Raw genomic sequence first — 23452 nt, 5'->3', positions numbered from 1 at the left:
TGTGGCTGTAATACCGTCATACAGACAGTGTACAGCAACAAATTTGCACTTCGTGAGCAAAACTGCAAGAATTTTTTTTTCCAGCGTATATCGGTTCCGCGCTAACGCAGTTGCATATCTAACAAGTTTCGCTGTCATACAATAATTTTAACCCGCATTGGATGTCCTTGACTAGCTGCACTTTAATTATAAATACACGCTATTTTGGACAGGAAATCTTAGAAACCGGCGACCAGCAGTGACAGCAGTTCGCACTGTCAGCAGTCGGGGCTGACGCACGGGGAAACGCCAAGGTGTACACATCGCCCGCCATCGTTACGTGCAGCTCCAAACTTTTGATTGTAAACAAGCGGCAATAAAGAAGCTATTGTAATTCGTAACCTGGCCTTCTTCAGTTGCACACCAGATCGTTGTTCAGCAGAGCACCCCTGTCCACACTAAGCCAATCTACACACACCCATTACAATGTATTAAAAGTTAATTTGACCTACACCCCGTAATTCTGAGGTAGGGGTCGTCTGATGCCACAGAAATGACATCAGGCATAAGTAGTAGCGGTTGTGGTGAGAGTCTTGGCACGTTATTGCCGGGTGTAGCAAGCAGACGCTTTGACAACTACAGGTATGCATATTTTTCAGACGCTGTATTGTTTTTGACTTGAGTACGTGTAGCAACACTGAGGCAGCGCGATGTTTCGCTGCATCGTTCACATATTATTGTTTTTGTACGGAACAATAATGAAAAAACATTACTCGAAGTTTTTATTCCTTATTTATAAAGGGCCTGCAGTCATAGACAATCAATAATAGCAAGATTAGTATATGCATAGGAGTTATAGAGTTGAGAATCTGCTGGGGACGGCTCGCCTTTTGTAAACTACATTACAACAATAAACTACAGGTAGCTTCTACTTCACTGCTTGTTGCTGCAATAGTACATGCTGTTCTTGCAAAACCAGCTGAATTGGATTCTTTGCTGCTTCATTGTACCTGTTGGTGTTCCACAACCGTCGGCATTTGATTCTTTGCTGTTTCAATTTTACATGCTGTTACTGCACAAGCGTCTGCACTTGATTCTTTTTTGTTTCAATTGCATATCCTTCTTTTTTTCCACAACCATCAGCAGCACTGAATTCTTTTTTGCTGTAATTGTTGCACAGCCACCTGATACTCCCATAAGCATAAGTTCTGCACGCGTGGTAGATTTACATCTACGTCTACATGACTGCACAATTCACACTTCAGTGCTTCACAGAACCATTTTTTCGGACTATTTCTCTACCGTTCCACTCTCGAACAGGACTTACGAAAAATGCCCACTAAAGTGTTTCCGTGGGTGTTACGAGTTCGCTTACTTTATTATGATGATCGTTTCTCCCTATTTAGGTGCCGTTAACGCAATACTTTAAAATTTGGAGGAGAATGACAGAGATTCAAATTTCGTGAAAAGATCTCGCCACAAAGAGAAAAGATTTTTTTAAAATAACTTGCATATCAGCTCGTATATCATACCCACGAAACTCTCTCCCCTATTTCGCGCTAATAATAAACGAGCTGCCCCTATTGGAACGTTTTCGTTATCCTTCGTCAGTCCTACTTGGTAACGATTTCATGCGGTGCAGCAGTACTTCAGAAGATGACAGATAAACGTAACGTAGGCAGCCTTTTTCTTCAGTGGATCAGTTGCATCCACTAATGAAATGCAGTCTTTGGTTCGTCTTCCACAGGTTACACTAGGCGCTAGACGACCCAGCTGATAGATCCGAAAGCCATTATTATCGTAACTAAAGAGTCAAAGCATCTATCTAAGTTTTGTGGGAAGAGTTAAGCTTGAGCCAGCACATGTAACAAGTTGATGTATAACATTCCGGACTTTCATACTACTATGCGGTAAGGTAAGAGAAGGAGTGTGCTTTGGTACTCAGATGTTGACTTGGGTGTCTGGGTATAGTTTGCAAAATGCTATGCGGAGTCGTATTGCGGGAGTTTAACATAGGATAAAGGAAAATCTCTGCAAAGAAAACAAATCTCTTTTTCTTGGTAGGAGTAAAAATGGTGGTGAAACTGCCTCACAGATTAAAACTGTGTGCCGTATCGAGACTCGAACTCTACCAACTTATTTTTTTTCAATTTGTTCGGAATCGTTCGTTGCGTTTGGTCTGGGGGGGACGTCACAGGACATCCGTTCAAATTGCCCGTTGATTTCTTTACGCACTATTTTCTTTTATTACACAGGGCTAGCGCCTCTCAGACCTAACATGCTGAGCTACCGTGCGGGCTCCAACTGGCTGCCCAAGCACGACTTACCACCCGCTCTCACAGCTTCAATTCTGCCTGGACCTTCTCGCCTACCTTCCAAATTTCACAGAAGCTCTTCTGGTGGTGTCATAGGATTTTTTAGTTGCAAGTCTAGGCCGAAAATGCCTGAGAACTAGCGAGTTAATCGGCCTTTCCCCCGTGCCGGAATACCACGCTAAAATATGTAGTAATTTTGATAAATAAAATACTTCATGGTCCATTATTCCATATTACATATTTTAGATAGAAAAAGTTATGATTCGTTCCATCAACAAAATTTTAATATCGATATATTTCTGCTACAGTGCGCAAATATTTAAGAGATACAAAGGTCTAGCAGCACCATTAAGGCCGCAAGTTGGATGCAAAAGAAATTACTCCGTTGGAATTCTAAAAGTATTCCTTTTTGTGCTGTTGGTTACATCCCGACATCTAAGGCAAAGATAATGCTCAGGCAACTAGCTGTACATTAAAAATAATAGAAATTCAGACATCGATTAGACGTTTTTTGGAGCTGAAGTTAAAATCTGATCACCTTACTGGGCATTGTTAGTTATTGCACTAGGCGTATCTCGCCAAAGACGTAATTAAAGTTCGACTGATTTATCACAGTATCCAATACTAAATATCGCTAGAGAGTTCTTAGGGAACCGTAATTTTTAACCGACTACAGTTATAATTGCCCCAAAAGGCGTATCAGATACATTTTTCAAACTATACTGGGTCAAAAATATTAAATTTAAATGCGAGTTATTTAACATTTGTCGTCACTGCCACATTACGCAGGCGCCGTAATAACAAAAAAACTATGGCATCTGAGAAGAGGGCTCCTCATATTGTCTCCTAAATTGTTGATACGGATTACGTACGGCAGACGGCGAATAACATTTCTTTGGGGAACGACAGATATTATTTCTGTTTTATTCGATAATATTCTACAAATTAGTACAACTGTGACCTCTCTGGCAGGAACTCGGGAATCCTGTCGCCTATCAGAGGCCCACAGTTTCATTAGAAACAATTTGTGACGAACGGTGGCTGAAGCTTTGTGGAAATCTAGAAATATCGAAAGAGTTTGAGATCCCCTATCGTAGCACGCATTATAAAAACGAAATTTAGGAATCTGTGCTATTAGTCAACAGATCGTTTTCTTCTAGGTAATTCACAATGTTCAAACATAATGTATTTTCCCAAAATCCCACACTAAATCGATGTCAATGAAATGGAATATGGAGCTACTACATTGAGGTGACAAAATTCTTGGGATATCTATTAATGTAGTGTCGGACTTCCTTATGTCATGGACTCAATAAGTCGTTGGAAGTGCCGTCCGGAGATGCTAAGTCATGTTACCTGCAGTCCATAAGTACGAAAGTGTCGATTACGTCCCATAAATGTTCGATGGGAATCGCTTCGGGCGATCTCGGTGTCCAAATCTTTCAATCTAACAGCCTAAAATGTTCTTCATACCCGACGCTAACTATTGTGGCCAGATGACATGACATCGTTGTTTGGGAACAAAGTCTACGCCGAACATAGCCATTTCCAGTCAATGATCTGTTTAGATAGACCACACCTTTATGGTGCCACCACCATCTCGCACAGTATGCTGTTGACAACTTGGGTGCATGGCTTCGTGGGGCCTGCGCAACGCTCGAATCATACCATCAGCTCTTACCAAATGAAATGAGGTCTCAACAGGCCACGGTTTTCCCGTCGTGTAGGGTCCATCCGTCTGCTGCCATAGCCCATTGACTCCAAATTTCGCCGCACTGTCCTAACGGATACATTTGTCGACGTCTCACTTTGATTTCTGCGGTTATTTCATGCAGTATTGCTTGTCTGTTAGCACTGACAAGTCTATGTAAAGGCCAACGCACTCGGCCGTTAAGTGAAGGCCGTCGGCCATTACGATGTCCGTGGTGAGAGGCAATGCCTGAAATATGGTACTCTCAGCACATTCTTGACACTCGAGACCTCGGAATACAGCATTCCCTAACGATCTCCAAAATGGAATCTGCCGTGCGTCTAGCTCCGACTACCATTCCGCGTTCAGACACTGCTAATTCCTCACGTACGGCCACAGTCGCATGAATCACCTGAGCACGAATGACAGCGCCTCCATTGTCCTGTCCTACACGTTGTGCATGCGATAGTGTTACGTCCGTGGTCTAGGGATAGAGTCTTTCATTACTGGTTAAAACGACCTCAGTGACAAGTTTAAACTCGGCCACTGCTTCAATTTTGAATAAAAATCGTCAGCAATTGCGGCCTTGTAAAAGAAAGCGGAGGAGCGGACAGATGTCCAGGGCACTCTCTTGCCTTTGGGATGGTAAACTGCCCCTAAAGATGGAAGAGTCATTATGATCAGAGGCATAAGGAAGCCAATGCATTAATGACACATAATGTGTACCCGCGGCACATATGGTTTGTAATTGAAAAAGTATCATGATGACATCTCCATTGACAAAAGATTCCGGAATTCGAATCCCCGGGAGGACTGCCAAGCGGGACGTGACTGCAATAAAAAGATTCAGTAACCAACGAAAGGGTAACGTTCTACGAGTCGGGGCGTGGAATTTCTGAAGTTTCAACGTGGTAGGGAACCTAGAAAATCTGGAAAGGGAAATGCTAAGGCTCTGTCTAGACCTAGTGGGGGTCAATGAAGTGAAATGGTAAGAAGACAAGGACAGTGAAATTAAATGCAAGGATAGTAACATTAAAAGTGCAATGGGAATTCCACTGTTAAATGCAGAGGAGGGAGTGGGTAGGTCAAAAGGGTACATTGAAGGCCTCTATTAGGGGGAAGATTTGTCTGATGACGTGAGAGAACAAGCAACAGGAGTCGATATAAAAGGGATTGGTGACCTAGTATTAGAATCAGAATTTGAAAGAGATATGGAAGATACAAAAACGAATAAGGTAGAAGGGTTAGATAACATTCCAACAGAAATTCTAAGGCCACGTGGCATTGATGTTGGTGGGTAGTAAGTCTGTAGAGGTTGGCGATATATCATCAGAATTTCGGAAAAAAATCATGCACACTGTTCCGAAGATTACAACGGTCGACAAATCCGAGAATTATCGGATAATCAGCTTAAAGAGCAAAGAGGAAATAGTAAGACCGGACGACAAAGAACTAAGTGCTCGGATTAAGAGAGGAATTTGTGTCTCCAAATGGTTCCAATGGCTGTACTCAACATCTGAGGTCATCAGTCCCCTAGAATTAGAACTACTTAAACCTAACTAATCTAAGGACATGCACACATCCATGCCCGCGGCAGGATTCGAACCTGCGACCGTAGCAGGAACGCGGTTCCGAACTGAAGCGCCTAGAACTGCTCGTCCACAGCGGCCGGCGTAGTATCTCCCTCTCCTACTGTCCAATCTATACATCGAAGAAGCAATGACAGAAATAAAGGAAGGCTTCAAGAGTGTAAATCAAATTCAAGATGAAAGGTTATCAATGATACGATTCGCTAATGACATTTCCTACCCACAGTGAAATGGATGAAGTTAAGGAATTCTGCTACCAAGGTAGCAAAGTAGCCCATGACTGATGGAGTAAGGCAGGCACAAAAAGCGAACTAGTAGTGGCAAAAAGGACATTCCCAACGAAGAGAAGTCTGTTAGTATCATACATAGATCTTAATTCGAGGACCAAATTTCTGAGAATGTACGTTTTGAGCACAGAACTTTACAATAGTGAATCATGGACCGCGGGAAAACCAGAACAGACAATAATCGACACAGAAGAATGATGAAAATTAAGCGGACCGGTAAGATAAGGAATGAAGAAGCTCTGCGCAGAATCAGCGAGGAAAAAAATATATGGAAAAGAATGAGACGGAAAAGGGACAAGATAGTAGAACATCTGTTACGACATCAAGGGATAACTTTCGTGGTACTATAGGAAAGGTCGACTTCGGATTATTTGGAGAAATTTGGGAATGTGTGGTTCATCTGTAAAGATGAGAGCATAATGGACAGTAGTGAGACCCATTCTTGAGTAATGCTCAAGTGTTTGGGATCCCCATGAAGTGAGATTAAAGGAAGACATCGAGGCAATCCTAAGGCGGCTGTTACAAATGTTACCGGAAGTTTCACACAACACGTAAGTATTAAGGGGATTTGGTACATGCGATATCCGCAACTGAAAAACATCATAATTAATTTAGAGAATTCCGCTTCTGGTGTACTAATTATTTATTCAAACCACGACCTGTTCAGGGATTTTAAAACTTGAATTTCATGTGTATAAAATTATTTTGTTTGGTAACACATAACATGCGGTCGGGCCACTCAGTGCAAACGCTTCCAGACCTCAGGCGTTCCTACCATGCGGTGACCGGCGGCCCATAGTTTCCGCCAATGCGCAGTCAGTCATATTACGGAGATTCTTCGGGAACTCAGATGTGAATCCTTCGAGGAAAGACGGCGTTCTTTTCCAGGAACAGCCCTGAGAAAATTTAGAGAATCGGCACCTGAAGCTGACTGCAAAACTATTCTACTTTCGCCTGAGTACATTTCGCATGAGGACAGCGAAAATAACAAAAATTACGACTCGTTCAGAGGCACCAGACAGTCGTTTTTCCGTCGCTTTATTTGCGAGTGGAACAGGAAAGGAAATGACTCGCAGTGGTACCCACCGACAAGCACCGTACGGTGGCTTACGAAGTATGAATGTAGACATAGATTTAGGACCTAAAAAACCACCCAGTCCACTCCACGCAGCTTTCGCTACCCATGTAGCCTCATGTGTGTCATGTATTGAGTGCTATCGACAGGGGACGTCAAACTGATTCCATATATTTAGATTTCCAGAAGGCTTTCGACATGATCATTCACAAGCGACTTCCAATTAATCTGTGTGCCTAACGAATATCGTCTCAGTTTTGCCTCTGCGTCCATGATTGCCTGTCAGAAAGGTCACAGTTCGTAATAACTGACGAAAAGTCATCGAGTAAAACAGAAGTAATACGTGACATTTCCCAAGGAAGTGTTGTAGGCCCTCTGCTGTTCCTGATATACATAAACGATTTGGGAAAGAATCTGGTCAGCCCTCTTAGATTGTTTGGATATGATTCTGTCATTTACCGTCTTATTAAACCATCAGATGGTAAAAACAAATTGCAAACCCATCTAGACAAGATATCTGCATGGTCGGTGCGAAAAGTGATAATTGGCTCTAAATAATGAAAAGTTTCAAGTCATCTACATGAGTTCTAAAAGGAATCCGCTAAATTTTGGTTTCAGAATAAAATACACAAATCTAAGGGCAGTTAATTCAATTAAATACTTAGAGATTACAATGACAAATTACTTAAATTGGAGCAATCATATAGATAATATCGCTTGCCCGCGAAAAGCAAAGGTCCTGAGTTCGAGTCTCGGTCTGGCACACAGATTTAATCCGCCAGGAAGTACAAATACAAATTTTAACATAGTATCACCTGTAAGGTATTATAATGAAGGTGCATTTGCAGTATAGTCATAACAAAAGAAGCAGATCATGCTTTTATTTTTAACAATGTGTTCTGCAGAATGCAATGCGGCGACTGACTATTAGAAAATTTTCGTGAGGACACGGTGGAAGATACTGCACTTACAAAATGCTATAGAAGGGACTAAAATTCAGAAATTGTATTGATACTCTGATATATTAACAATGTCTATCAACTTTACAGAAATCACTTGTACAAAAATACATTACTCTGTCATCAGATTAGTCACTGAAGCATAAGCAGACAAAGCGGCAACAACATATGTGAAAAATTTTCCAACATTTCAAATCAGTCTTTATCAAATCATGTTTTCAAATTTCAACATCCTCTGTATTTTTTCTCTGTGCTCTGCTAGTAATTTTGAGACTGCTTAATAACGTGACAAACATCCAACTTGTAATGCCGGAAATGCATATCCTCCTATTTCCATCTATTGTACCATAAATTTTTTCCTTATTTTGTTACCTGAAGATATGACATTTCTGTGTCTTTATATATTGTAATTGTTTTACTATTTGTATATACATATATATATATTTATGCATTTATGTCGATGTATAATTGGTTTGTTTTGTAAATACTATTTGTATTTTTACGCTGGGTCTGGCCTAGGCAAAACTATGCTATCGATCGATTACTTCGATAGGTCGTGTGGAGAATCAAATTGTTAATGATCTTTGGTAGTGTTAACTCTGCCGCGTGGAGCGCGAGCAAAGGGAGTCTGGCGGGAGTAGGGCGGTGGAGCAGTTGTGTTGTGTTACGCTCACGATAGTTGTCGCGCTTTCGGGGTTTGGCAGCATGTAATTGCGCTCGACTTGCTATGATAGTTTCTGACACGGTGTCGCGGACGGGAAGCATTAGCTGGCGCACATCAAGAGCCCGTTTCGCCTGGTGACCGTGTCGTGAAGAAGGCGCGCCAACATCCAGCTTCTGCAACAGCGACGGCCGACAATGAGTGACTGTCGCCACCTCCTCGATCGACGACTTCAAACCTTCAATCAACCAACAAGGAATACTGGAAGCACGTAAAGTTTTAGAACTGTATGGCAGACCTCAGCTTTTCAAACTGTTCAATGTACATTAAAAATTACAGCAATGTAGCATGAACCTTTGTTGCTCATTGTCCCAATTGCATTACCAAGCAGGTCCCTTCCTTTTCTGGAATGAACCCGAGTGTCGTTGAAATTCAGACGCCAGCATTGAAGTGATATCATTCCATTTCACTGCTTTAATTTCAAAGTTCAGTTAAAGTATTCATAGTTGGCTGCAATATTTTAGATTACACAAGCACAAATTAAGAGTGTGAGTTTTGTTAGCATATTTTAGCTTACCTGTGACTGTAGCTCAGCTTGATATGTACTAAATGTTACTATTGTTAAATGTTCAGAATCATTTAATTCAATTTCAAAAGTTAAATCTCTTATTTCTAAATTGGGTAGATTCAAGTAGCTTTTGAAATGATTTTTGAGGTAGCACAAGACTAAACTTATTTTATTGAATTTCGTAGTGCTTCAGAAACAAAGTTCACTATTAATTTCAGTCACTAAATTAACGTTCAGTTTTCCGGTTTTATTAATTCTTTTGCTAAATTAAGTCAGAGTGTAGCAAAATTTATTACTTCTGACAAACATTCAGTTTTCACACAACACGTGTCATCCTTCAGTTGTCACGCTTTTAGTGCTAAATGTATGTGCATTAATCTTTCATTTCAGTTATTATAGTAGTTGTCCATGGCACTGGCGACCGTAATTTTCCCCAAATCTCAAATATCTAATTAACGACAATTAATTGTAAACTTAACAACCGCACATTTACTTTCTCTATTAACTTTACCCCTTTTCAAAATTAATTTCCACCAATTTAATTTGCATTTTTCCTTTCATTTAGATGTAATCCATTCCTCCCTCTTTACCGACAGATTAACTTTGGTGACGATTGCTTTTCCCAAATTTCCATTAGGTACACGTGGTTTAATTTTTCACTGTCATTAAGGTCGATAAGTGAGGGGGAGATTACAAGTGGCGACCTGGTGACAGGACATTCTTCGGATTTGAGGTTGTTCTGGACACGAATTATGCATTGTGCAAATCTCGTAACAAAGTACTGGTTACGAACAGGTAGTTACGTCAGCGAGAATTATTACTGGGAGTAATCCTCATTGGATTCGAGATTTGGCATTTATATTGACAATTATTAAAATGAGTGAACAACTACCAAAATTTGGTAGACTTGGATACGGAGCAATCGGTCGAACAGTGGGAAACGCGCACGGCGGAACCAATTGTTCAGGGGCAGGCGGCTAGCATGGAAGACGCGACCACCGAAACGCAACAAAGAGCTGAAATGGAATTACAAACTTTAGAAAATGTTTCGGAATCGGAAGTGAAAATCAAATCTGAACCCCTTGATGACGAATGCGGGGGGACAATTAAAGAGGCACAGGCTACGGAAGTAAAACCGGTAGTTTCCGGGAATTTAACTGATTTATTGAATGTTTTGATTAACGGAATCAAGAGTCAATCGGCTAAAATTAATGCTCAGTCTGCCAAGCAAGTAGCTCAGTCTGAAAAAATTGACAAGAAGCTAGACAATCAGAACAAAGCTATTAATGGTGTTAACAACAATGTTGGAGTTGTTAACACAAAAGTTGATAAAATCAAAGAAGATATTGTTGTAATTAATACCGAAAGTGGTAATCTTAAACAGGAAATGATAGGCGTTCAGGTGGAAATTGCGAGCATAAATACTCGTTTTGATTCCGAAATTAGCAGAATCGAGAAAAGTGTAGGAGAAGCAGTTGCTCCAATCATCGAGAATAAGGTGACGGAACAAATTCAATTAGTGAAAAAAGAGGATCAGCAGAAGGTGGAAACTTTAAAGGCTTTAGTGTCCAAAGTAGATACTAAAGTGACGAAGCAGGCTAATACCTGCGAGGAGAAAAAGAGGGAAGTGGAAACGCTTGCGACAACCACTTGCCGAGTAATTACGAGAGTGTCAGAATTAGAAAAGAAATTTTATGAAAAACAGACCTATGTGCCAATCTGTGCACATAGTTCGGAATTGTTGTCGAAAGAGGAGCGGTTCGACCCCTTGACAAAAGGCGGTTTACACGCGACGGATTTCATTAAAAATTGTGAAAGAGTTTTACCCAGATCATGGACTAATGAGAGAAAAATTAATGCGGTTATTGACGTGTTGGCTGGTGATACGAAGCGTTGGGGCTTGAGCCTCAACATCACGAACCTGACTTTCGACGAGTTTAAAAATTTGTTTCTGGCTGAATACTGGTCAGAGCAAAAACAACAAAGTGTCCGGCGCGAATTTGTCGTATCGAGGCCTTTCGATGCGAATTCGCGCGCTTCGATGAAGGAGTTTTGTGAGGGATGGATCCTCAAGTTGGAATATTTGCGTGATGGCCGCACGGAATCCGAAATAGCCTGGGAACTCTACAAGAAGCTTCCAGATGATACGAAACCCTACGTAGGAAGCAATTACAAGACAATCAATGATTTCCTGGAAAGAGTTGATGACGAGGACAGTTGGCGCAATAATCGCGACAGTGGTAGAGGCCATTGGAATAATGCATACCGCAACCATGGCAGCAATAACAATAATCGTTCGAGCCGTAATAACAATAGGTACAATGCAAATAATAACAGGAATGCCGGAAGCCAGTGTCATACTAACGTGATACGGCCTTCACAGAATAGTAATTACGCCAGAGGGTGTGATAAGCCACCTCAGCGGCATCCGGGGAGCAGATCTGCTGGGACGAGACAGGGAAACCATTAGCCGCGCCGGTGAGGGGCCGACCGGGCGTGGAGAAATTTGGGCGGCCCAATAACAGGAGAAGGCCCAGGTCTCGTCATTATGAAAATTCCGTATGGAATAATCAACGGCGGGAGAGTGTGCCAGTGTTAGGAGAAAGGAGTGCGCCCACAAGTAGTAGATCAGCTGTAGACACGGCAGTAGAATATACATTCACTGTCAGTGAGAACAATTTAATTAGTGCTCCGGAAATCGATTATAAAGTGGCAGCTGTAACACCCACAGAGGAACTGGAGATTGAGTTTAAGAATGATTCGCAAGTGTTGAGAGAATATCAGATGTCGGATAACACGTCCGTCATCGAGCGAGGGGATGCAGAGAGGGATAAGGTCTGATTGAGGCAGTTCGGTCGCTTATACGACGAACTAAGACATTATAGGGGCCTGTATGGGAGAAGTGTTTACGGGGAGCGTTTGCAGGATTTGCCGCGTCTCGTCCCGCAGGAAGATAGCATTTGTGAAGTGATAGAAAGCTCTGGCCCTAACGGGCAGACTTTACCAGAAATAGTTAATGTTAGTGGAGAGCACGAGCAAGATTCGTCGTGTTTCGTCCCGCAGGAGTTGGATGTTGATGTAGTAACGGAAAGTTTTGGCCCTGACCGGCAGACTTTACCGAAAGTTATAGTGGTAGAAGTGACCGACCCATCCGACGCAAAACTCCAGTTTAAACATTGCGGAAGTATAAAGGATAAATATTACGAGACTTTTAGTGACAGATGGACACGATTGGTAGAAAAGCACCTAGATTACAACGTGTATGAGGTTAGAGCTGACGTTATACGGTCGGACGGTAGCAGTGTGGGTTGCGCAGATCCAGAGGAAGTAATTGCAGATACTACTGGGCACATTGCTCCAGGTAGATTGGCAGATGAGATCAATCTGACCAAAGAGGAATCAACGAAGGTGACAATTAGTGAATTGATGGCAAAGCAACACTCACTAGTTGACGAGTTACAGAAAAAAGGTTTCGGTATTGGAGGCGAAGCTACAGACTAAGCCTCAGGACAAACGTGATGAAATTAAAACTGTATGTGAACAGAGGCTGAAAACGGCCGCCAGATAAGCCGGATTTAGGATCAAAGCCGGATGGTTTTTTCTGGAATGACCTGGATATAGCCGACCGCGGTGGTCTAGCGGTTCCAGGCGCTCAGTCCGGAACCGCGCAACTGCTACGGTCGCAGGTTCGAATCCTGCCTCGGGCATGGATGTGTGTGATGTCCTTAGGTTAGTTAGGTTTAAGTAGTTCTAAGTTCTAGGGGACTGTTGACCACAGATGTTAAGTCCCATAGTGCTCAGAGCCATTTGAACCATTTTGAACCTGGATATAGACGAGGATCTATTGTGGGAAAATAAAGAAACAGTCGAGGATAAGTGTAGACAGATAGTAGTGTCTGTTAATATGCACGGCCTACAACTAAACGTTTTGATTGACATGGGTGCAGAATTGAGTGCTGTAACCGGGAAAATATTTCAGTTACTGAAAGACAGGCCTGGTATCGTAGTTATGCCAGTAACAGGAGTGAAAATTATCGGTGCTACTGGGAAGGCCAGTAAACCGGTCACAAGACAGATTTTTGTCAACTTCGAGATATGTGGGGCACGATTTGAACAAGAGTTTGTCGTCGTGCCAGACTTAACTACGGAAGTAATTATTGGGTTAGATGGGCTATTAAAGTATAGTGCAGAGATTAATTGCGAAAGCAAAACTTTGACATGTACGTAACAAGATAAAACAATAATAGTTAGTTTTGACGAGGCAGGAGACGGTGTGCATAGGCAATACCAGCCTATACGCATTGTTAATTGGCCGGATACCATTGACATAGGCATGAATGTGAACTAATGTAACGTGAGGAACTCCTGTTAGATGACAGAAGTAAAAGTTTTGTGGAAGAGAGAATCAAATTTCCTCCACGGATTGACATTGGTATTGGTATGAAAAAAGATCGTTTCCGAGAACTAATGAAGCTAAAAGCCGATGCTCGCATACGTCGTCATGACGCTAAAGCGCCTTTCGCTAAGTTTGCAATCGGAGGCATAGTACTTGTAAAAGCTCATGAGAAATCAAGCGAGATAGACAATGATATCACAAAATTTAAGTTTGTTTATAATGGACCATATAAAGTCATTGGTATACCTCACACAAATGCTTATTGCTTAGAATATCCAAGCTCTGGAAAACTATTAGGTATACGGAGCATTGTAGACTTGAAATTGTACCAACCTAGGATTGATTAATACCACAGAATGGGTAATTTGTACAGTATGTAAATATAGAATGTGAGATTTAACGATTTACTAGATTGCCATGCTTTTGCCTGACCAAGAGGACATTAAGGAAGTTTTAATTAATAAGTAATTAATTTTGACTAAATTATTTAAGAGTAACTGATTATTAATCAACTGAAAAATCCAAGATGCTAGTTAAAGTTTCCAGCTGAGTCACAGTAGATCGAGGAATGTCAATATGTTTTTGAACCTAGCTGTAAGATTTCATAAATATGTGATTCACTAGTCATTGCCGATCTACTTAGACGCTGTTTTAAGTTTCAGGCTAGTACATGCGTGCGATGATGGACAGTGTTGAGTTATCCACTGTGATAGTGTTAATGGACTCCTTGAGATTACTCGGGAGTGAGTTTTTCCGAAAGAATTCAGTGAAACGGACGTTCTGGAAATGGCGTTACACAGGCGAGTGAGATCAAGCGTTCCGCACAGGCCGGCGCAACAATACTGGCGAGGCGGAGTCGCTGTCGGCTCTTGTGCCGCTGTCGGCATTCTTTATACTTGCGAGTACAGAAGGCGGAGTTGTTTTTCTTCCAGGATAGCTGATGTGAAAGAATTCTGCTGTCAATATGTATGTTTTTTCGATCTTCTGTATATTATTTTCTTGTTTAGCTGTAAGTGGACTCTCATGACGAGAATATTAATTATGAAAAGGTTATGTAAAAAATGTGTATTCTATATAATTAATTACTAATTTGCGTATTTTGATATACCTGTTTTTTATGACCATGCACTCTGATTAATTTTGTAAATAGTATTCCATTTCTTGATACTGTTAGGAATTTCAATGATTTTACAATAGCTAAACCATTTTCTATGTTTTCTATGATTTTTAATATATTGTCAACCTGTTTTCTTTTGTGTAGGATGACAGACTGGAATAAGGTTAGAAGTGTCCCCACTCAATTATTATGGTCTAAAAATTGGTTTAGGGTTAATTAGCATAATGCTAAATTTTCTTGATGTTTTGAGCATATGCATTTATGCTGTTTTTTTTCCTTTTGGGACATTTTCTGAGTCTGTTTAAGTTACACGAACATCCTCAGACAATGTGGGGCATGTGTAACGCCGGAAATGCATATCCTCCTATTTCCATCTGTTGTTGTTGTTGTTGTTGTGGTCTTCAGTCCTGAGACTGGTTTGATGCAGCTCTCGTGCTACTCTATCCCGTGCAAGCTTCTTCATCTCCCAAGCTTCTTGTTCTCCCTCTATGATTTTCACCCTCCACACTGCCCTCCAATGCTAAATTGGTGATCCCTTGATGCCTCAGAACATGGCCTACCAACCGGTCCATTCTTCTTGTCAAGTTGTGCCACAAACTCCTCTTCTCCCCAATTCTATTCAGTACCTCCTCATTAGTTATATGATCTACCCATCTAATCTTCAGCATTCTTCTGTAGCACCACGTTTCGAAAGCTTCTATTCTCTTCTTGTCCAAGCTAGTTATCGTCCATGTTTCACATCCATACATGGCTACGCTCCATAAAAATACTTTCAGAACGACTTCCTGACACATAAACCTATACTCGATGTTAACAAACTTCTCTTCTTCAGAAACGCTTTCCTTACCATTTCCAGTCTACATTTTATATCCTCTCTACTTCGACCATCATCAGTTATTTTGCTCCCAAAATAGCAAAACTCATTTACTACTTTAAGTGCCTCGTTTCCTAATCTAATTCCCTCAACATCACCCGACTTAATCCGACTACATTCCATTAGCCTCGTTTTGCTTTTGTTGATGTTCATCTTATATCCTCCTTTCAAGATACTATCCATTCCGTTCAACTGCTCTTCCAAGTCCTTTGCTGTCTCCATGGATTTTAATTCCTACTCCGAATTTTTCTTTTGTTTCCTTTACCGCTTGCTCAATATACACATTGAATAACATCAGGGAGAGGCTACAACCCTGTCTCACTCCCTTCCCAACCGCTGCTTCCATTTCATGTCCCTCGACTCTTACAACTGCCATCTGGTTTCTGTACAAATTGTAAATAGCCTTTCGCTCCCTGTATTTTACCCCTGACACCTTTAGAATTTGAAAGAGAGTATTCCAGTCAACATTGTCAAAAGCTTTCTCTAAGTTTACAAATGCTAGAAACGTAGGTTTGCCTTACCTTAATCTTTCTTCTAAGATAAGTCCTAAGGTCACGTGTTCCAATATTTCCACGGAATCCAAACTGATCTTCCCCAAGGTCAGCTTCTACTAGTTTCTCCATTCGCTTGTAAATAATTCGCGTTAGTATTTTGCAGCTGTGGCTTATTAAACTGATTGTGCGGTAATTTTCACATCTGTCAACACCTGCTTTCTTTGGGATTGGAATGATTATATTCTTCTTGAAGTCTGAGGGTATTTCGCCTGTCTCACACATCTTGCTCACCAGGTGTTAGAGTTTTGTCCTCAAGTGCGTCGCCCTTGTATAGACCCTCTATATACTCCTTCCACCTTTCTCCTTTCCCTTCTTTGCTTATAACTGTGTTTCTATCTGACCTCTTGATATTCATACAAGTGGTTCTCTTTTTTCCAACGGCTCTTTAATTTTCCTGTAGGCAGTATATATCTTACCCTAATGAGATAAGCCTCTACATCCTTACATTTGTCCTCTAGCCATCCCTGCTTAGTCATTTTGCACTTCCTGTCGATCTCATTTTTGAGAGGTTTGTATTCCTTTTTGCCTGCTTCATTTACTGCATTTTTATATTTTCTCCTATCATCAATTAAATTCAATATTTCTTATGTTACCCAAGGATTTCTACTAGCCCTAGTCTTTTTACCTACTTGATCCTCTGCTGCCTTCACTACTTCATCCCTCAGAGCTACCCATTCTTCTTCTACTGTACTTCTTTCCCCCATTTGTGACAATTGTTCCCTTATGCTCTCCCTGAAACTCTGTACAACCTCTGGTTTAATCAGTTTGTCCAGGTCCCATCTCCTTAAATTCCCACCTTTTTGCAGTTTCTTCAGTTTTAATCTACAGTTCATAACCAATAGATTGTGGTCAGAGTACACATCTGCCCCTGGAAATGTCTTACAATTTAATACCTGGTTCCTAAACCTCTGTCTAACCATTATACAGGGTGATTCAAAAATGCATGTAAATATTTCAAGGGTGTATTTGTGAGGTAAATATAAGACAAAAATGTTCTATACAATTTTTTCCATACTTGGCTTATTACAGAGTTATGAACAAAACAGGATAATACATTCAATACAACGTAAGGTATTTAATTCCCAGAGTTCACAGTTTAATTACAGTGCATTTGGACTAACAACGCAAACTGATAAATAAACGTGACGTAACAAACTGAAACAATTCCTCGCGAACACTGTATTAATTTAGGTCCTGTTGATTGAACTACAGCAATGCACAATAACTAAGGAAAATTGAAGCATTTTACAGACTGTACTGTACTGTACTGTATTTGCACAAATCTTAATGCAATGCATGTTCAAAATGCTGTCCCTGAACTTGCAGACAGACCCGTGCTCGTCGCATCAATGATCTCTGCACATTACACAGTCCGTTCAACTCTCCACGAATAATTTCACAACCACCTTCAATTCTTTGTTGTAGCACTTCTCTGTTCGGTACTGCAGAAGAATACACCAATGTCTTTAGTCGGCCCCATAAATAAAAGTCTAAAGGGTTCAGGTCAGGTGATCTGGCTGGCCAAGCAATTGGTCCTCCGCGACCTATCCATCGATGTGGATACGCAGAATTGAGGTACGCCCTTACGTTGCGGCTGTAATGGGCGGGAGCACCATCGTGCATAAACCACATGGTGGCTCGTGTTGCAAGAGGGACATCCTGTAACAATCCAGGCAATTCTCCCTCCAAAAATTCGCAGTACGCGTGCCCATTCAGCCTTGGAGGCAGAACATGAGGTCCGAGTAAGTAATTCCCCACAATACCACACCAAATGTTTATGGAGAATTGATGTTGATATCCACGCACAATTCTCGCGCCAGGATTCTCGACAGCCCACTGGTGCATATTATGCGAATTGATTACACCCGCACGAGTAAACATGGCCTCATTGTGAATAATATCCGCCGAATGAACATTGGATCATTCAAATGACGCTCTTGTAACCACTGGCAGAATTGCTGACGGCGAGGATAGTCTTCAGGTGTCAATTCGTGCACTTTTTGCAGGTGAAATGGATGCAACTGTTGTCTCCGAAGCAGCCGCCATACAGTAGATTGTGGAAGTCGTACAGCTGCACTAATTTGTCTCGTACTGATAGATGGATCTTGGTCTACCAGGTCCAAAACATGTTCCTCGACGTTCACTGCATGCTCAAGTGGTCGACCTGAATGTGGCCCAGGACGAATGCCATACTCCCGCATACGTCTGTCCACAGATACAAACGTCTGATGACTTGGTAACCGTCTTCCTGGAAACAGCTCACTGTACCTTCGTCTTGCTGCAAGTGCATTTCCATCTGCTGCACCATACACAAGGTGCATATCAGCATACTCACTGTTTGAGTACATCATGTGCACGAAATCTTTAGCCTTCCGACGATGAATGAACGACAGGACGTACTTTTCCGTTACCAACAACATCAGCGCCATCTTCCGTACAGTAGGAGTAAACATCACGTGCAAACAAAAACAAACACTATTCATGCAGTTTCGAATCAACTGTTGGGAGATACGTATGTGAATTACGTACCAGAATATGGCATCCTGCTGCTTGCACTGCCGTCGTTTTGATACGGACATGACTTTCGTATTTAACGATAACTCTGGAATTAAACGTTTATGGAAAAACATTTATAGAACATTTTTGTCTTATATTTACCTCACAAATACACCCTTAAAATATTTACATGCATTTTTGAATCACCCTGTATAATCTATGTGATACTTTCTAATATTTCCATGGTTTCTTCCATGTCTACAACCTTCTTTTATGATTCTTGAACCACGTGTTAGCTATGATTAAGTTATGCTCTGTGCAAAATTCTACCAGACGTCTTCCTCTTTCATTTCTTTCCCGCAATCACCTAATATGTTTCCTTCTCTCCCTTTTTCCTACTCTCGAATTCCAGTCACCCATGACTATTACATTTTCATCTCCCTTCACTATCTGAATAATTACTTTTATTTCATCATATATTTCTTTAATTTCTTCGTCATCTGCAGAGCTAGTTGGCATATAAACATCTACTACTGTCGCAGGCGTGGGCTTCATGTCTATCTTGGCCACAATAATGCGTTCACTATGCCGTATGTAGTAGCTTACCCGCATTCCTATTTTCCTATTAATTATTAAACCGACTCCTGCTTTACTCCTATTTGATTTTGTGTTTATAACCCTGTATTCACCTGACCAAAAATCTTGTTCCTCCTGCCACCAAACCTCACTAATTCCCACTATATCTAACTTTAAGCAATCCATTTCCCTTTTTAAATTTTCTAACCTACCTCCCCAATTAAGGGATCTGACACTCCACGCTCCGATCTGCAGAATGCCAGTTTTCTTTCTCCAGATAACGACGTCCTCTTCAGTAGTCCCCGCCCGGAGATCCGAATGGGGGACTATTTTACATCCGGAATATTTTACCCAAGAGGACGCCATCATCATTTAAACATACAGTAAAGCTGCATGCCCTCAGGAAAAATTACGGCTGTAGTTTCCCCTTGCTTTCAGCCGTTCGCAGTACCAGCTCAGCAAGGCTGTTTTGGTTAATGTTACAAGGCCAGATCAGTCAGTCATCCAGACTGATGCCCCTGCAACTACTGAAAAGGCTGCTGCCCCTCTTCAGGAAACACACCTTTGTCTGGCCTCTCAACAGATACCCCTCCGCTGTGGTTGCACGTACGGTATGGCCATCTGTATAGCTGAGGCACGCAAGACTCCCACCAATGGCATGGTCCATGGCTCATGGGGGGGGATTTCCATTTATTGTACTATAAATTTTTTCCTTATTTTGTTACCTGATGATATGACATTTCTGTGTCTTTATATATTGTAGTTGTTTTACTATTTGTATATACACATATATATATATATATATATATATATATATATATGCATTTATGTCAATGTATAATTGGTTTGTTTTGTAAATACTATTTGTATTTTTGCGCTGGGTCTGGCCTAGGGAAAACCACGCTATCGAACGATTACATCGGTAGGTCGTGTGGAGAATCAAAGTGTTAATGATCTTTGGTAGTGTTAACTCTGCCGCGTGGAGCGCGAGGAAAGGGAGTCTGGCCGGAGTAGGGCGGTGGAGCAGGTGTGTTGTGTGACGCTCATGCGAGTTGTTGCGCTTTCGGGGTTTGGCAGCATGTAATAGCGCTCGACTTGCTATGATAGTTTCTGACACGGTGTCGTGGACGGGAAGCATTAGCTGGCGCACATCAAGAGCCCGTTTCGCCTGGTGACCGTGTCATGAAGAAGGCGCGCCAACATCCAGCTTCTGCAACAGCGACAGCAGACAATGAGTGATCGACGACTTCAAACCTTCAATCAACCAACAAGGAAGCTGGAAGCACGTAAAGTTTTAGAACTGTATGGCAGACCTCAGCTTTTCAAACTTTAAAAATTACAGCAATGTAGCATGAACCTTTGTTGCTCATTGTCCCAATTGCATTACCAAGCAGATCCCTTCCTTTTCTGGAATGAACCCGAGTGTCGTTGAAATTCAAACGCCAGCATTAAAGTGATATCATTCCATTTCACCGCTTTAATTTCAAAGATCAGTTAAAGTATTCATAGCTGGCTACAATATTTTAGATTACACAAGCACAAATTAAGAGTGTGAGTTTTGTTAGCATATTTTAGCTTACCTGTGACTGCAGCTCAGCTTGGTACGTACTAAATGTTACTATTGTTAAATGTTCAGAATCATTTAATTCAAATTCAGAGTTAAATCTCTTATTTCTAAATTGGGTAGATTCAAGTAGCTTTTGAAATGATTGTTGAAGTAGCCCAAGACTAAACTTATTTCATTGATTTTCGTAGTGCTTCAGAAACAAAGTTCACTATTAATTTCAGTCACTAAATTAACTTTAAATTTTCCAGTTTTTTAATTCTTTTGCTAAATTAAGTCAGAGTGTAACTAAATTGATTACTTCTGACAAACATTCAGTTTTCGCACAACATGTGTCATCCTTCAGTTGCCACACTTTTAGTGCTAAATATATGTGCATTAATCTTTCATTTTCAGTTATTATAGTAGTTGTCCATGGGACTGGCGACCATAATTTTCCCCAAATCTCAAATATCTAATTAACGGCAATTAATTGTTAATGTAACGAGTGCACATTTACTTTCAGTATTAACTTCACCCCTTTTCAAAATTAATTTCCACCAATTTCATTTGCACTTTTCCTTTCATTTAGATGTAACCCTTTCCTCCCTCTTTACCAACAGATTAACTTCGGTGGCGATTGATTTTCCCAAATTTCCATTAGGTACACGTGGTTTAATTTTTCACTGTCATTAAGGTCGATAAGTGAGGGGGAGGCTACAAAGTCACTTGCATATTTCTCACTAAATGCTGTTGGCAACAACTATGCTACTGGCAACCAAAGAGCACAATGCCAGCACTCAAAACCTTAGTGGCGTAACATACCGACTATTGCAAACTGCTGTTTGAGTAATTTCCAGTGCACAGGTATGCAGTACGTCACTTTGAATGAAAATATAGACCTAACATCACTTTCACTGAACAGCAAAAATAAGCTATTAACCCTACAGATGTCCCATATGTACAAAATTTTAAGTTGCACATGTGCGATGGATGTCATTACATCTAATTTGAAAAGCGAGCACCTACACAAACAATTTTCCTATTGTCGCCAAGTGCTAGAAAATGTCGAAGGGTAAGATGTGTCGCCATTCAGAATGTTTTACGTTCAAATCTATTTATTATTTCTCCGTCCTCAGTATTAAGTGTTAGATAAATTATTTTAAGTGGATACCACACATTGTGTCTAGTGGCACCACAGACAACCATGCTATCTTTACTTGGCCTTATAGGAGTAAACTTTTTAACCATCACTAATGCACAATTACCCCTCAACAATTACGCTACTGGGCTATCAACAATTACAGAAACTAATTTTTTTAAAACATTTAAATGCACACATTACTTAAAAATAACTAAATAACATCATGTGGCCATTAGCAAAGAAATGCTTTTCATTAATTTCTGAGAAAGAAAGTAATAATTACATTTTACTCCACAAAAATTTATTGACATGTTTGCACAATCAGCGCTCTCTGAGAGAGTTATATAATTAAAAACTAAAATACTGATCACACCTTCTCTATGGGTCTGTGGTCACATTTTAAAACTGCTACATTTACTTATACATCTAACAACTGCCTTACCACAAAAACCACTGATCCATGTTCAGCACTTAGCCATATTTACAAATTAATTTCTAATGTGAAAGTAAAATGATCCATACCACATCTCTACGATTATTCATACAAATGAACCAGGACAAATGAAACTAAGTAACCAACTTTAGTAAAAGACCAGCAATACTCGTAGTGAATGCTACAATGCTTGTAGTGAATGCTACCCTAAGCTTTCTCTGTTTTTCAGTATCTGATTTGAAAAGCGAGCAATTACGCAAACAATTTTCTTATGGTCCCCAAATGCTAGAAAATGTTGAGGAGTAAGATGTGTCACCATTCGGAACGTTTTATGTTAAAATCTAATTATTATTGTATCTGTGCTCACTATTAGGTGTTACATCAATTATTTTAAGTGGATACCTCACATTGTGTCTAGTGGCACCACAGACAACCATGCTATCTTTACTTGGCCTTCAATAGGAGTAAACATTTTAGCCATCACTAATGCAAAATTACCCCTCAAAAATTACCTAATTGAGCTATCAACAATTACAGAAACTAATTTTTTGAAAACATTTAAGTGAACACATTACTTAAAAATAACTAAATAATACTGTGTCACCATTAGCAAAGAAATGCTTTTGGTTAATTTCTAAAAAAGGAAGTAATATTCACATTTTGCTTCACAAAAATTTATTGACATGTTTGTACAATCAGTGCTCTTTGAGTCACAATAAGTTTATAATTAAATACTAAAATAGTGATTACACCTTCTCTATGGGTCTGTGGTCAGATTTTAATACTGCTACAGTTTCTTATACATCTAACAACTGCCTTACCACAAAAACACACTTATCCATGTTCAGCATTTAGCCTGTTTACAAATTTATTTTTAATGTGAATGTAAAATGACTCAAACCACATCTTCATGATTTATCATACAAATGATCCAGGACAAAGGAAACTAATTAACTAACTTAAGTAAAAGACCAGCAATACTTATAGTTAATACTACCATAAGCTTTCTCTGTTCTTGAAGGAATTATTCTACATGTCGCTGGAACATGGAACAAGGCAGTATCTCCAAAGTCTGAAAATTGCGATCATATGCATCTGAATTTCTTAGTTGTAGGCACACAAATGAGAAGGGAAGCTGTCGTATTTGAATCTTATCCCAGTAACTGTACAGACAGCACTCCAGTGTACTAATATGA

The sequence above is a fragment of the Schistocerca americana genome, chromosome 1 (assembly GCF_021461395.2).
Source record: "Schistocerca americana isolate TAMUIC-IGC-003095 chromosome 1, iqSchAmer2.1, whole genome shotgun sequence".
NCBI lineage: Eukaryota > Metazoa > Arthropoda > Insecta > Orthoptera > Acrididae > Schistocerca > Schistocerca americana.
This window is presented reverse-complemented; position numbering follows the sequence as displayed.